At 44.3% G+C, this 15,188-nt stretch overlaps 1 protein-coding gene across 1 annotated transcript in view; it reads right to left on the minus strand.

Annotated features, from left to right (window-relative positions):
- ST6GAL2 (ST6 beta-galactoside alpha-2,6-sialyltransferase 2) overlaps positions 1 to 13,611 on the minus strand; it is a 47,694-nt gene extending 34,083 nt beyond the window's left edge. The window contains exon 1 of the mRNA XM_075138053.1: positions 13,418 to 13,611. The gene's annotated coding sequence lies outside the window, so the exon portion shown is untranslated. The remainder of the gene's footprint in view (positions 1 to 13,417) is intronic.
- Positions 13,612 to 15,188: the final 1,577 nt, after the last annotated feature.

Below are 15,188 nucleotides of genomic sequence, written 5' to 3' on the forward strand. Positions count from 1 at the left end.
CTCTCCAGACACAACTGTGGAATTACCATTTGATGCTAATTTTCACCATCGTAAGAGACAACGGAATCTAAAACCTTGTATTTTGAGATCTACAGGCTACTACAGATGAGTCTGTGAAAGAGTAAATGCTTTTCTTACTAAGATACTTGGCAGAGGTTGTGCCTTTATCTCTACAGGAAAGTCTCCATTTAAATACTGACTTTGAAGTCTGAAGCTAATCAGTATACATGTAATATATTCCCTTCCTTCAATTCTTCAACAGGTGGGATTCTCAAAATTTTCATTAAAATATTTGTTAGTATTTCAAATGCTGGCTACGTCTTTTTTTGGTTTTCAGCCAACAGGCAGGCCTTTGAAATATCACTGATTTTATTAAAAAGCCCTCCTTCTAAGACTGCCTTTAAGTAGCCAAGACATGCAAACCCCCTGTCTATCTTTTGCACGCTCTGCATGCTGTATTTTTACAGATTTTCTCTTTCTTCTATTTTAACTACTTTTCGAGATTGCTAAATCTCTTCAGATTGCTCCGAAAGCAGCAGAAATTATTGCCAGTGAACTAATTTAAGATTAAATGGACTTATCATACTAACTACTGATATTTTTTTTAAGCTTTAATTGTTTGAATTTGATACAGCTCTTTAAGAATCCTATCCAACATGCTTTCACAACTCTCAATGGATAGTATTTATCTGACTTATTTACTAATTACTTCCAAATTACAAGTGTCCCTCAGATCTGAATCATTTTTAATGAAAGAATGAGCAGACTTACATAGTTTTATACCATGGGGGAAGAGAAATTAAAGGAAAATAATTTGTATGGCTCAGATCAAGCAAATGGAAAGCTTGATTTCTTTAAAGTGTTTTCTAACTTTATCGACACATGCAGGTAACAATTTTTGTCTGCTAAACCCTCCATGCCATCGCCATACCAAGGTCTCCGTTTAGTTTTTTTTAGTAAACTAAAGATAATCATTAAAAGCTATGGCAAAAGCAGTATTCCAGACTGCAGATACTGTAAATGTCACTGTCTCCATAGAGAAACCGAGTATGGACAAGCACATGAGGAATAATTACATATTTTCAAGCCACTTAAATAGAACATGCCCAGGGGCATGCTGTAGAGGAGCCCACGCTTCCATCAGTGGATAACGTATACAGTTTCCTTTCCAGGAGTCGGAGAATCCAAGTTTATGTGAATTCTAATATATCACTTTTCTGCCGAGCACACTGTTGTAAGAAACAGGCACATCCGTGTCTTTAGTTCAAAATCAATTTCACTTGGCTTGGGCATCAGAGAATCAGGAAAAAAAACAGACTTTTAGTACATGACATTTGCTTTCTAAAAGCACCGTCTTTCTTGGAAAATGTAACATTGTTAATATAATACATACTTTATGTACGCTCTTTACAGCTACTACTTCTCCAGCATTTCAACCAGTGACTGATGACTCCAGATTACAGTCGTGTGTTTCCTCCAGCATCACCATGTCCATCACCACTATAACCAAACTATAACCAACTCTTGATTTCCAAAACCTCAGAAGAAGTAGTATCCCTGTCCTGAACCTTCTCCAAGACCTATGAACCAGTCACCACTGCTGCAAGTCTTGATCCAATCTGTCTTTTTCTTGATGACGCTTTTATTCAGCATGCCTGTTTCCAAGTCACTTGACATTTTCTCGAGTACGTCTCATACATGGGACTTGCAATTTTCTTCTTTTGTAACCTCACTTCAGATGGATGGAAAATGAGGGGAATCTTTTGCTTAAAAAGGTATTGCGTTTCAGAGAACAAAAATATAACTGTTTTGTTTAGCGAATCTGAATGAAAAATTCAATTTCCATTTATATCCCAAAACCACAGTGGAACTGATGGCGTATCAAATACTACTTTCTGAGAAACTTGGACAGTGCAGTAATGAGCAACTCTTTTGTTGCTCTGCTGTTACTGACCGCACTTCTGCTTTATAGCTGATTCCAAACAATTGGGAGGGGGGCGGGGAACGGGATCACATATAAAGAAGCTGACTTTAATCCAGTGGTAAGGTAAGGAAGACTTCATTCTATCACATGTACTTACTGGGCGCATTCAGCACTTATAATACAGTTTTGAGTCACAAAACTGCAGTAGTGTCCATCTAACAGCTTTAGTATCTTTGCACAGCTGTATCATTGTCTGGCTGTTCATGTTCCTGCCTCATTTACTTAAAAGGTTGAAAGTCAGTAAATAAGGAAATCATATCAAGGATTTAATGGAGGGTATTTTAATTATTTTAAAGTGTCACCCTTTTTAACTATTCTTTAGAAAATAAAAGTGAACAACTTCAGAAACGGGTTTAAATGGCACTATCAAAAAGCAAACTACTGTAGAAAGAGGCCTTTACTTTCTTGAGCTTCTTTCTTGAGCTGGATCAGACGTCTATCTTAGCCATGCTGAATTTCTCAGCAGCCAAGGCTATTGGCTGCTTGACTGATTAGACATGGTGCTGGTATGCCTGAAACCTTCCAAACACAGCAGGGGTTACTGCAGCAGTAGACAATACTGTAATACTGCAGTATTACAGGCTATGCAGTCTTCTATCCCTTCTCTCAGCTTGTGCAACGGGTTTATGAGAGTCCTTGGAAACTTTCATCTGCAAGCATGGGATGGAGTAGCACCAGTACTAACTCAAAAGCTTTGCAGCTCTGCAGTCTGAAGAGCGCAGACATAGTATTTCTAGAAATGCCAAGAAGATAAAAATTCATTGGGATGATCTCCTCCATCAGGGCCCTGCTTACTGAAGAAATCATTCAGGGGGTCTCTACGCAGAGCGCTACAGAGCCGCGCAGTGATGCTTGAGCTAGCTCAGGAATCAAAAGATGCATCCTCATATCTATATATTTTGCTTTGCATTTCCTCTTTGATGGCTATGGTGTTGGTGCTATCACCACCTGAAGAATCCTCAGGGCACTTTCAACTGCAACTAGTTATCGTTTTAAAAAAATAAAGAGCCTCTGAGTCACACAAGACAAAAGCAAATTTCCACATATACAGTGTGCTCTAGCTGTGCCCTTATTTATCTCATGACGACCTTGCAAGAGCAACATATATTCCAGCGACTGCAAGGCTTAATTATTTTAATTCCGTGGTCCAGGAGTTTTCAGCAGGGTTCCTCTACTGCTTGCAGCTTTTGCAGACTGTAGCAGTGTATCTGATCCCTGGTTTAAGCAGCTGTGATCACATTACACCCACCCTGCCCTCTTCTCACTGGCTGCCTATATAGTGGCAGATTGATTTTTAGCTGGCTCTCTTGGTCTTTTTAGTGCTCCTAATAATAAAACTCCTGAACAAATAGAAAACCTTCTGATAGGTATCTTATGCAGACACCCTTTTTCAGGAGTTAACCCATAATAATCTACTGTATCTTGACAGAGAATTGTATGTTTGATGCGGGGTGTGTTAGGCAAGAAGCAGCAATGTCACCCTGCCACAGATGCTAGCACCGGTACAGATGGCAAACAGGACAAAGACTGCGCCTTGCACAGACACAGAGCACCTCCTGGCTTCATGAACTGCAGAGCTCCGCAGGTGCTGGGTGATCCTGGGTGAAAGAGAGTCCTACCAAACAGCGATCAACAGCACCTTGTCTCTCCCAGGAGCAGCACCTCCTGACTTCTGCCGAGTCTCTCCCGGCGCTTTTAAACTCGAGCCCTGGAAAGAAAAAGCATCGACTTCAAACACTCTCAGCCCCTGCCTCGGGGTGAGGGCTCATTCCAGCCTGACATCTGTTCCAGCCCTGCTCACTCCGTCTATGAAGTGACTCAGGCAAATTAACTCAGTGTCTTTAAATACAGCGTATTTAGAGACCTTTGCTCATTTGGCTCCACCTAACAATGGCAAGCATCTGCAATGGCACGCTTTGGTCTTCACATCATTCAGAAAACAGCACTCAGAGCAGAGGAAAGGGCTGGTGCACAACCAGGTCTCACCCCTAGGCAGAATTAAGAACTAAGGTGCCCCTAACTTGAAAAATAAAAAGCACTTCCAAGCCCACAAATATTTTCTCTGTATTTTCTAATGCCTATCTGAAATTTTGCCATTTTGGCAGCTAGACGTTTCAGGCTACAGATGTTTAGACACAATGAAGAGCAGCTCAAGAGCACCCATGGAGAACACTGATCCCAATCTTAGGCTCTCGCCACCTTCGTGGCTTTCCACAGCAGGAGCTGCCACTAGGGAAACGCTGAATGACAAGATGGCCATCAAACAGAAACATTTTTCACCCGGAGATGAGAGTATAACTAGGCCAACAAAGACACTTTCTTCTACCAAGCAGAGAGGGAAAAGCTGTATTAAACAGTGAGCTCTCAAACCAGACACTCCAAAAAGCTCTCCAGTGATAGCCAGGGGGAGCAGAACTCTAACTGTGACTCCTTCTCCAGTAGATATTGGGCTAATGCTTCTGTCTTACCACGTATGCCTGTACATGGCCACACACAATTTGGCTCCAAGCTACACTGCTCTGATTTACCCTTTTTCTTTTTAAAAAAAAATCAAAGCTAAAATAAATAGAAAAAATACAATAGCAGCCTGAACAAGAAATAGCAGTGAACAATTACGATGGAATGAATATCAACTATGCAGAAATATTTCTAATGGAGAGATTAGCTTTCCATAACAAACTCTTGTTTTAACCTTCATAACTTCAACAAAGTAAAACCCAGTCACATGAAATTTCACAGTCATGGTCTTGTGCCAAGGAAAGCTTCTCTGGAAAGTTTGAGGTAGATCGGCCAAGACATCTTGGAGATATGAGAGTTCCAGAGAAGTGAGGTGTTCTCCATTTCTTGGATTGTGTCCTAATTTTTTTTGGCTCATCATAACTTAAAAATGGTTGGCTTAGACATTCCAAATTTGCTTGGCTACTACTGGTGCCTTTGACTAGTTGCAGGCTATTTTATTACTAAATGTGGGTTTGTGCAAATTCTGAGCGCTGCAGTTGTTAACACCACATGTTGGCTTGCACATACCGTAGGCCAGCCAGCCTGGCCCACTGCAGGCTCCTCAGCCACCTCATCAGCTGTGCTCAGGAGGCAGTGCCAAAGCCAGGACCCTTCCCTCAGGTCCAACTGGGTGTAAGAACTTGGCTGGACTTTACAGTCTCTATGGGGGAGCTACATTTCACCAGGCTGAGGAGAAATGGTCCCAGGGTGCTTCCAAGCCTTGCCAGTACCAAAGTGCCTCTCTTGGAAAGGTAAGCACACACCAGGCACAGATGGTTTCCTCCCCAGACTTATTGTCGTCCTGCTACTCCTTCAATCCATATTTAGCCTTATTCTCTGATGCGCACAAAAATTTTCCCAGGGAACATCCACATAACTCCCAAGTACCCCCTCCTCCATGGATTACTGATCCAATCTATTTTCCATTGCCACAGTGATTGCAAACTCCGTGCTGGGATCTGAGTGCTTCTTCTGCAGCTTATTCCCTCCCTCTACTCCACTCCCTCGGTCTCCAAAGCCCTCTTCCAGACCTCGTACACATAGACACAACATATCCCATTAGACTTCTGGGCAGGAAAACCCAGGGCGAAGATCTCAGCCTTCAAGAAGCAAATTTCCCCTGAGCAAACTAAAAGCTTTCATGAACCCTGGAAACACTGTGGGTAAGGAACTCCCTCCTGGTGGGGACTGCTCTGTTCACAATCTTGATTTTGATAACAGACACTATGGCAACCTCATGCATCTCTTGACACAGCCTTCAGCATGGTCAACTACTTTAAACAATTCTCCTTAATCTTTGGTATTTCCTTTGACAATGACTATCACCTGCCGAGTTGTCAGGAAAACAAGCAGCGCACAGCTGATCAGTGGCGGAAAACATTAGGACATTAAAAACACTTCTCGGTGAAGTATGTTTCTACACAGAAAATGCCTCAGTTACAGAGAGACCTATTCTTTTTGAGATGCACACATGCATGACCCATTCACGGGAGCTATGCGAGTGCATCCAGAACAGAATAGGCTCGAAAGTGTCCACATTTACAAAACGCTGATCCCACACAGAAGTGCTTTTTGAGAATGACACATTCTTCGACCACTGCATCTTACTCTTGCTCTTCAGAAACAAGATTTTGCCACGACATCACCTACATTTAAAAAACAAAAATGGTGATACGAGCACAAAAAAATCCATAAAATATAAATGATCTACCTAGTAGATAGTAAGAACTGAAGTTTTTTCCACATTTCTCATCCAATTGCATAGTTATCAGAGCTTTTATTTGTACTGGCTTCATCTATCTGTTCTGTCACCTTTTAAATGCAGATATCGACCTCAGGGGTTTGCTCTTCTCGGGAGAGACCACGCAAAGCTCAGCCAAGTTTTACAAAATACACAGCCCTGTGCTGGGTCGGCACAAACCTGCGGAGCGCCAAGGAAAGCTGCAGCAGGAGGACTTCCTGAGCCCTCCCGCAGAGCTCCTGCCTCCACTGACCTCTGGGAAAGGGTGCTACCCCGCTCCACCTCGCCGGCCGCCGTCTGAGCTAATGAAAAGAGCATGAGGAGGATCTGCATGCACTTTCCTCCCTCTCTCAAACCACAGCGGGCCAGTCACAGCCTGACCCTAACTTAACACTTGAGCTGTAAACTTACTTAACACTTGTAGAAGAATTTATTTTTTCAAACATACTGATGGCAGCATATGGCCCATCGACAGGTTTATTATTATAAGACACTTTTTCCACCAGGTTATAGTCTTTTTTATAAACATATGTTTCAGCACATAATAAAATCCCTAAGAACTGTTTCTGAAACATAATCACTATGCAGGCACAGAAACTACTTTTCAAGGTTTGTCAAGATAATGAAAGAAACAATCTTTTAAGGGAATTCCAGTTTTCTAAATGTCTTTTTCTAAATGTCTTTTAAATTTAAGGGTACTGAGAGTTATGCATGTTAAACAAAACCAAAAAAGAGAAGGAAAAAGAAAAGTGAGTTCTCTTTGTTAATGCCACATTATTCTCCATTTTGTCAAAGCAATCATTTTTATACTTAGTAAAACTTCTCCTTCAGCTAAGTAGACCTTTTAACTATGCTTTAAATCAGAACATGTGTTTTATGGGTGAATGATATGCTTCTGAAAAAAAAGTGGCATATTATAAAGAAAATGTCAACACCACACAGCTACAGCCATGCAAACTCACCAGTGTAAAACCACCCTTGATATTCTGTGCCCGTCAGCTGTGCGAATAAAAGGTCTGTGTGTGGAGTCAAGGTAGTTAGATCGCGGTCTGCACCCATCTGCAAGACTATATCCAAGTTAAATGTCTAAAAACATATCACTGCTTGATTTTCCTATAAATCACATTTGTGTTCTTAAGAAATAACGTTTCTCGTCTATCAGCTATAATGCAATTTCTACGCTAGCACCACAATCTTTAGAAAAAAAAAAAATACATAGTGTACACTGCTTTCTTCAAAAAATTCCTGTGTTCCTCTTATTCTTAATGCTTCCTCTATAACGCTTCATGATATATTTAGCCCAAGCAGGCTTTGTTTTAAAACCAGCATCTTCAACACATCAAAATATGACACAACTCACGTATGTTTCCTAAGAGCTTTGTTTCCTACCACCCATGTTTATTGTCTCCTGTTGGAAGGAGCCTGCAGCTGGAATACAAACTAGGAATCCCAGGAGTCTAGATCCAAAGCCTACTTAAAGGCAGTACAAGACCTTTCCCCGATTTTACAGGACTAGGTATCAGGCCTGTACTTCACTGAAGACACTAGAGGCCTTCCAGACTGTATGATACAATACATTAAATACTCCTTAACTGCTAGAAAAAAATTTGGCAACCACTTTGAACATTTCTTTGGTATTTAGGGTATTTTGGGGGTGAAAGAGCACTTCTGGGGTTTTTTTCCCCCTTACAATGACACTGGAAAACATAATCGGTCACCAGCAGATTTGAAGCTCAAAGAAAAAAAATCCCTAATTTTATCACAGGCATACTGTTATAATTGGCATGCGTGAGCTTGCATTCAAAGAAAACTCATTTGTTAAAATTAATGACTGACTTCTCAGCCAATTTGTCAGTAACCATTATCAAGTCTGGACATGATTAGCTTCACTGGTAGATACAGTGTGCCCTCTGTAATGCTTCCACAGGATGAAATCCTAAACCCAGTGAAGCCTTTGAACACTTTGCAAGCAACTTCAGATGGAGCCTGGACCTCATGGATGCTGCTGCGTGCTCTACTTTTTTCTGCTTTTACAGATTAAGCCTTTCGAGGAGAGGCAGGCCAACAGCTCCGACAATAAAACGTGCTCTTCCTCCACCAGCAGGCAGAGGACCATTAGCAATCACGGGTCCTCGCGCTCCCTTTGGAGACACTTAACTGGCGGGATCCGTTTTAGGCTAGGACGAGGCGTGATGTGCTCGTTAGCCACTCTAACCAGTCTTTCGACAGGGGGGCTGACTCTGCTCATCTAATTGCGGTGGCTGCTCCTGTGATGTGGAAACCTGTCTATTAGAAACCACATCTCACAGGTGACTAAACAGCCATCAGATGGTAACAGCTCTCATTTGTTACTGACCTCCATTCACCGCCCCAGCGTAAGAGCGAATGGCCCGATATCCCATTGCCGGTCCAGAGCCAAACACCTCCTGCTCTGCATACTGAATTATAAAATACCTACAACATTTTTCAGATTTGCAATGCGTTGTGTTGAAACAGCACTTTGAACCAGCATCTTCTTACCTAGAAATCAGCCTCACAAAAGAATGTCAAATTCTGCACTACTCGGTTATGCAAAGACTGAGGGCATTTTGGGCCATGATTGCAGAGCACATCACTGCATTTTTATACACAAAAGGTGTTTACTTTTGTCCTTGTCCCTCAGACAGCACATCATGGGCAGAAGAGACTTGGTATTTCATACAGAGACGATCAGAGCCTTTGCTGAGGGACAGTGACCAGACCAAAAGTAGTCCTTCCAGTGACGGACTGAAAGGTAACTCCACTCCACAAAATTAAATACAGAACTTAGCATAGCAGAGCTACTTTAAACTAAGGATACTATAAAGATCCCTCATCAAATTTTACACCCTCCAGACCTTGGGCTCCATCAATGACATAATGAATTCACAAAGTTCCAGAACAAATCACCCCATCTCACTAAGTCCTCTACTCGTGGTGGGCCACCTGTCTTCCACCCAGACAGATACGTATCGCAAGGGAAGAAGAAACTTCCCTTTCCACCGTTAACAGCCATTTGGTTCATAGGATTTTACATTCAGTCCCCAGAGAGCACTCGCAGTCCCTTCACAACCCTAGCTATAAAACGTCCTAATCTCGGATAGTATTGATACAATTTAATACAATAAACAGTGGATTGTACAAAACCTGCGGTGAATCCTACTCCGATGACAACTGCAGAGCTATGCAATGAATAACATTTACTTTTCATTTACATTTAGATTTCTAAAGGGCAACCTTCCAGAAAGTACAATGCAATAAGACACACAACCAGCTGTAAGGTCGCATCTCCAACAAAATGCAACAGCAATCCAGGCCACCACATCTCAGAGCCCAGCTCTGCTCCACCTCCCCAGCTCCTACCCAACTTCTGGCCATCTTCAGCAGCGTGGCAAATTTGGCCTCTCCAAAGTGTCTGGTGTCGAAGAGGGCTTTGAAGGCCTGTAGACAAACAGGCTCTGTCAGAGCATCTGTCAGGAGCAAGTTTCCAAGGTCAAGGACCTTCACCAAGAACACTGGCAACAGCTCCCTGACGTTTAACCCTTCAAGGGTTTATCCTCCTGGAAGCAGCCAATCTTTGAAAAACGTATCCAACGAACATAACGATTTGGCATGCTTTGCCCTCAAGGCCAACTATAGAAGCACTGTTTCTAGTCTATGTAAAATTTTCAGGCCAAATAAAAATAAATATGAATTTCTTTTCAAAATTGCTTTTCTCAGAGTGTTACTGATGAAGAAAATCAGTTTTCTATGGTTGCACCATAGAAAAGACTGGATCTAAAATACAAAATGCACGTAAGACCCGTAACAAATATCAGGGTTTTTTACATTATTCTCAGGTATAATGTGGTAGTTGTAGTCAGCTTTTCATATGATCTTGTACCCTAAATATGACACCATGAGTTCTAATAAATTCAATTTATTTTGGAATTAATATATATGATTAAGCACATGAAGCAGGGGTTGCTGTATCTGAACCCTTTACAATAAATTCTTCATGGCACAGATTTCATCCCATGCTGCTACTTTTACATTCTTAAAATAATTTTCAAGACACACAACATCACTGGAAGAAATACTCTTAACTGCAGTAACCGGTTAAAAACTTTCAGAAAAAAATAATTGCAACTTTCCCATTTGTGTCATGGTTTGGCGGATACCTAAATACGGATGACAGAGTTTTAAGGAAGATCAAAACATATTACCATATGACGGCATATGCAGAACAATCGCTCTGAATTACAACCAGCAAAATCACAACGCAACTGCTTTTAGTTATGCAAATTGAAAACGTAGTGGCACGACTGCAAATGAGAGCCTAAAAAGTGCAAAGTTCAGGAAAAAGCCATGCATGCAGCTGCCCCAAAAATAACCATAGTCAGATAAAAGTCTGAAAGCAATTATTTGGGCTGAATATTGTACACAGACCACTGCACTAAGCTTCTATAATTAAACCAGACAAAAGTTCAGATGGTGCCTAATAAACCATTTACTACATTAATTATATTCAAGTGTGGCAGTCTAATGCTTGGTAATAACTAACAACAAGGGGAATAATTTCAAGAAAAGGATCTGTAAATTTCTTTCTTTTTCGTTCATCAGTACCAATGTTACTGGCCAGCCTTTCTAACACACTTCAAACGCATGAAAGGGATACTCCTCACCGTCAGGAAGAGCTATTTAAGGGTGGTAAACCTTTACTCTGAGGAAGCCAACAGTCTTACTCGACAAAAATTATTTCTGCACTACGAAAGCAGCAGCAAAGTCAGCTTTTCCATGCCTTGAATCAGGTCCTTACGCCTTTGTTCCAAAGTTAGGGTGTCACAGGGGCGCCCAGTTTTTTTGTAGCAGCAACAGCATCTCAACAGACCTTCGCAGATCAACAGATTTCCCGCTGACCCTGTTCCCTGGATTTGCCTTCACACTGAGCTCACAGCATTTGTATACATCTACAATTTTAACAGTATTTGCAGCAATTTCTTATCAAGATAATTAATATTAGATAGGTATTTAATATATTTTGGCTTCTTTTAATGCCATTAGTAGCTAAATACACGGAAAATGAGCCAACACCATATGCCCAAGTACTTCTCTGTAGACCGCCAGCCAATTGCTTAGCAAATACAGAGAAGTTCCCAAAACACGATCTGAAAATTACTGCAGAGAGATTTGCATACAATTTCTGATGGACCAATAGCATTCCAACAACTTATGTAAAATCCAGCTCCACGACTATATGCAGTAACTAACACACACAGCATCAATTCACAATGCAATCATTAGGATGCTACCAACAGGATGCTGTTTTATCTCATTTCACTAATCTGAAATAGAAAAAAAGTCAAATTCTGTAGGATTACAATTATTTTCTATTTTGCTTTCTTAATTTTACATCAGGAGATGGTATCGCCAGATTTTATTTATGCACAACTCTACGTTTAATCTAAAAGGGCATATAACAATCATTTTGCAGATTTCAAAGACGGACAGAGATAAGGTGAACATACAACTTTATCCATAATGTCCTGTGGATGTTTACATATGCAATCCTAACACCCCTTCAAGCTCCTTTTATAAAGTTTTTATAACACTTTCTCTGTTGTTTGGCCTTTCTTTTCCTTTCCTCGGTAGAAAACACATCACAAAGCATAGATGTAGAGGTCTGCAACTTCGCAACAAATCTCTAACATTTTGTATACATCCTCCAACTCTGAATGTGCAGTGTGGACAATGCTGGGAAATCCTGTCCTCTGCCCAGACAAACTGTAGAAGAAAAAGAGTTCTCCGACTACCACATCAGGAGTTGTGGAGGTCTTAAACTCCATCACAGAAGACTTCTGCCTACAAATAGTTCAAAGTCTTCACTTACAAGATCTCAAATCCAGCACTTTCACAGCAAATGGCAAGTGGAGCCCTGCCTGCTTCAACAGAGGTGTCTGCCAAGCCGTCCCTTTGTTGTCAGCTGCAGAATCAGCGCCGAATATCCTTGGGTGTGAATACACAGGCAGGACCTCACCTCCAGACCCTTTATCACAGCTTCTCATGCAGCAACAGCACAGCTTTTCCCAGTAGTGCAGCTTTTGGTCTTAGCAAGACACACACAAAACCAGTAGGTAACCACCGCAGGATTTCCAGTCAAACAGTATTTTAATCGGAAAGCACATATGAAGGAAAAATACCTCTAAACTATACTTCAAATTTAAAATAATAATAAAACCCCCGTTAAAAAAAAAACCTGCAAGAGCTTAATCTTTAAATGGAAAAAATGTAGTAATTCTTTCCCCACATCCAAAAGTCCCACACTATCAAAACCAGCTGAATTATTTTTGCACGAGTTTTCCAAACAAAAAAAGGATATATACATATATATGTATTAAAATTACCTGGATGCAGACACCACGCCTGGAAAGTTTCATTGCAAAGGCTTAAAGTTCAGAAAGTTTGCAAGACTGAAAAAGGAAAATCAGATTGAAAAACGAGCAAAAACCTTAACCTTGAGGTTTGCTGCTGCCTCCTGCCTATCACTTAATATTTCTCTCCACATGAAGAAATGAGATGACTAAATCTTACTCCAACAGTTATCAACTAAATTAATTGAACGAGTAACCTCATCAGAATTTTTTCTAGTACCAACTGAAGCACATTGCCATGACTGAATAAACTACAAATGGTAGTTGAGTATTAGAGACGATAATGTTCCTGATAAAATATATAAGCAGACCACAAAAGTGATCTACACTGCTTATTAAAGGTAAATTCGCAGAGACCTTTTTCTTCCCTTTGAGAATATCGATTTTTATATGCTAATACGACTGCCTAACTATTTATAAGCGCAATCTGCAAAAGCAAATACAGAACTAATAGAATAGCCTTGAAAAGCAAGCCCAAAAAAAGGTCTCATTTAAATTCCTGGAAAGCACTGCTTCTCTAAACATATCTATTCAAGCTCTCTTGGGCGGGCGAACCCTACCGAAAACACACCCTGCACGCTCCCCGCCTGAAAACTGTTAAGCCAAGAAGCCACTAAGCTATGCCACTGAGAATCCATATGGCTTCACGTATAGGATTTTTCTTCCAGCAAAGGCTGCACAGTAGAACCCCCCACCCCTCACGCCCTCCCCCCCTCCCCGCCCCCCCACAAAAAGTGCTCTCCGCCCGGGGGTGCCCCCACATACCGCCGGGGCGCTCAGGGCTCTCTGGGGTGCCTGCCCCCCGAGGTGCAGCAGCCGGGGCAGCGCGGGCGCTCCGCCTCGCCGCTTCCCAGGAGTTGCCTCTCCCCCCGCATGCTGCTGGCCGCCGCACGCACAAAGCGCAGGGCGCGGGCAGCCGCCGGGGGCGGGCGGCACCCCGGCTCCCGCCGGATCGCAGCGGCACCACCGCCGGGAGGTGACACGGGCAGCGTGCGGCTCGCAGCGGCGCGGCGCGGCACCGCCCCCCGCCCCCCCGGGCGCTGCCCGCCCCCCGGGAGCCACCGCCCGCCGGGGCCGCCCCCGCCGCTGCCGGCGCACGGCCGAGCGCCCCCCGCGCCGCCGCCCGGCCTCTCCCGGGATGGGGGGCGCCCCCTCCCGTTACCTCGCGGGCGGAGCCGGGCGCTACGGCGGCGGGGCGGGAGGCTGCGCTGGCTGCCGGGCGGAGGGGGCCGCCCGCCTGGGGCCGGGGCCGGGGCTGCGGCGGGGCGGACATGCCGGGGCTGCCCCGGGGCCGTGCCGCGCTGTCCCAGCTCATTGTTCGGGAAGGGCAGCGGCGGGCGGGGCGGCCTCGGCGGGAGGGGCGGGCGCTGCGGCGGGAGGGGGCTACCCTGGCGCCGGGGGCAGCGCTGCATCTTCCCCGTGGGGGCCAGGGGCCGCGCTGCATCTTCCCCACGGGGGCCGGGGGCTGGGGGCAGCTCTTTATCTTCCCTGCGTGGGCAGGGGCCGGGGGCTGGGGGCACGCTGCATCTTCCCCGCGTGGACCGGGGGCTAGGGGCAGCGCTGCATCTTCCCCGCGTGGGCAGGGAGTGCCTGGGGACGGGGGCAGCGGGGTACCTTCCCCTCGCGCTGGCCGGGGGATGCACGGGGATGGGGGGCCGCGCTGCGCCTGCCCCCGCGTTGGCGTGGCTGGGGGCCGCGCTGCACCTTCAGGGATGTGTGCTGGAGAAGTTCACAGCGGGAGGGAAGGGTGGGAAGTGAGCGGGCGGGGGCCGGGCCGGCAGCCTTCTCGCCTCGCCTCCCCCGGCCCGCTGAGCACGGAAAGCGGCTCGGGGCTCCGGCACCGCAACGGCGGCGAGGTCTGGCACCGGGACCCCGGCGGGGCCGGTGCCACAGGGAGACCCCTGTGGCCGGTCTGGAAAGTTGAAGGCATGGTCCTTCACTCAGCCCTCCCCCGTGAGCCGGGGGTGGTGGGACTCTTGCACCCACGCGGCGTGGAAGCGCCGCCGCCAGCTTTGGCTGTTTAAGATTAGGCTCCGTTAATTAAGGAAATATTTTAAGCTTAAGGGTCTCCTGAGAAGAAACACATTAACTGGCTCGTAAAGCGGGCAGAAAAGCAATGCGATACAGGGCTGTTAGATCAGCGAGCACAAAGGAAAGGAGAGATCCAATAGATGCTAAAGCAGTCACGGTAAGCACTCCCTTACGCCGCTGGACCCAGGCGACACCGACCGCCCCTATCGTACTTCTAGTGTCTATCCAGCGGCACAGAGAAGGAGAAATATTTGCAGTGCAATCGTTGCTATCCTTTCTCAGTTTGCTGAAGAGCTAAAAATACCTTAAAGCATATTGTACTGTCTTTGTTCAGATTGAATAGTAGTTTACTTTGCAAATAGTCTAAGTAACTCTTCACTTACAAATAATCAGGACGATGATAGATAACATTTATTGTGCTGAATCTATGCTCTAAGCTAAGCATCTGTGTAAATGCATCCAAGACTGTAGCTTCTTTGTGCCCATATTTGTAAGGTGTAAGATG

The sequence above is a fragment of the Calonectris borealis genome, chromosome 1 (assembly GCF_964195595.1).
Source record: "Calonectris borealis chromosome 1, bCalBor7.hap1.2, whole genome shotgun sequence".
Taxonomy (NCBI): domain Eukaryota; kingdom Metazoa; phylum Chordata; class Aves; order Procellariiformes; family Procellariidae; genus Calonectris; species Calonectris borealis.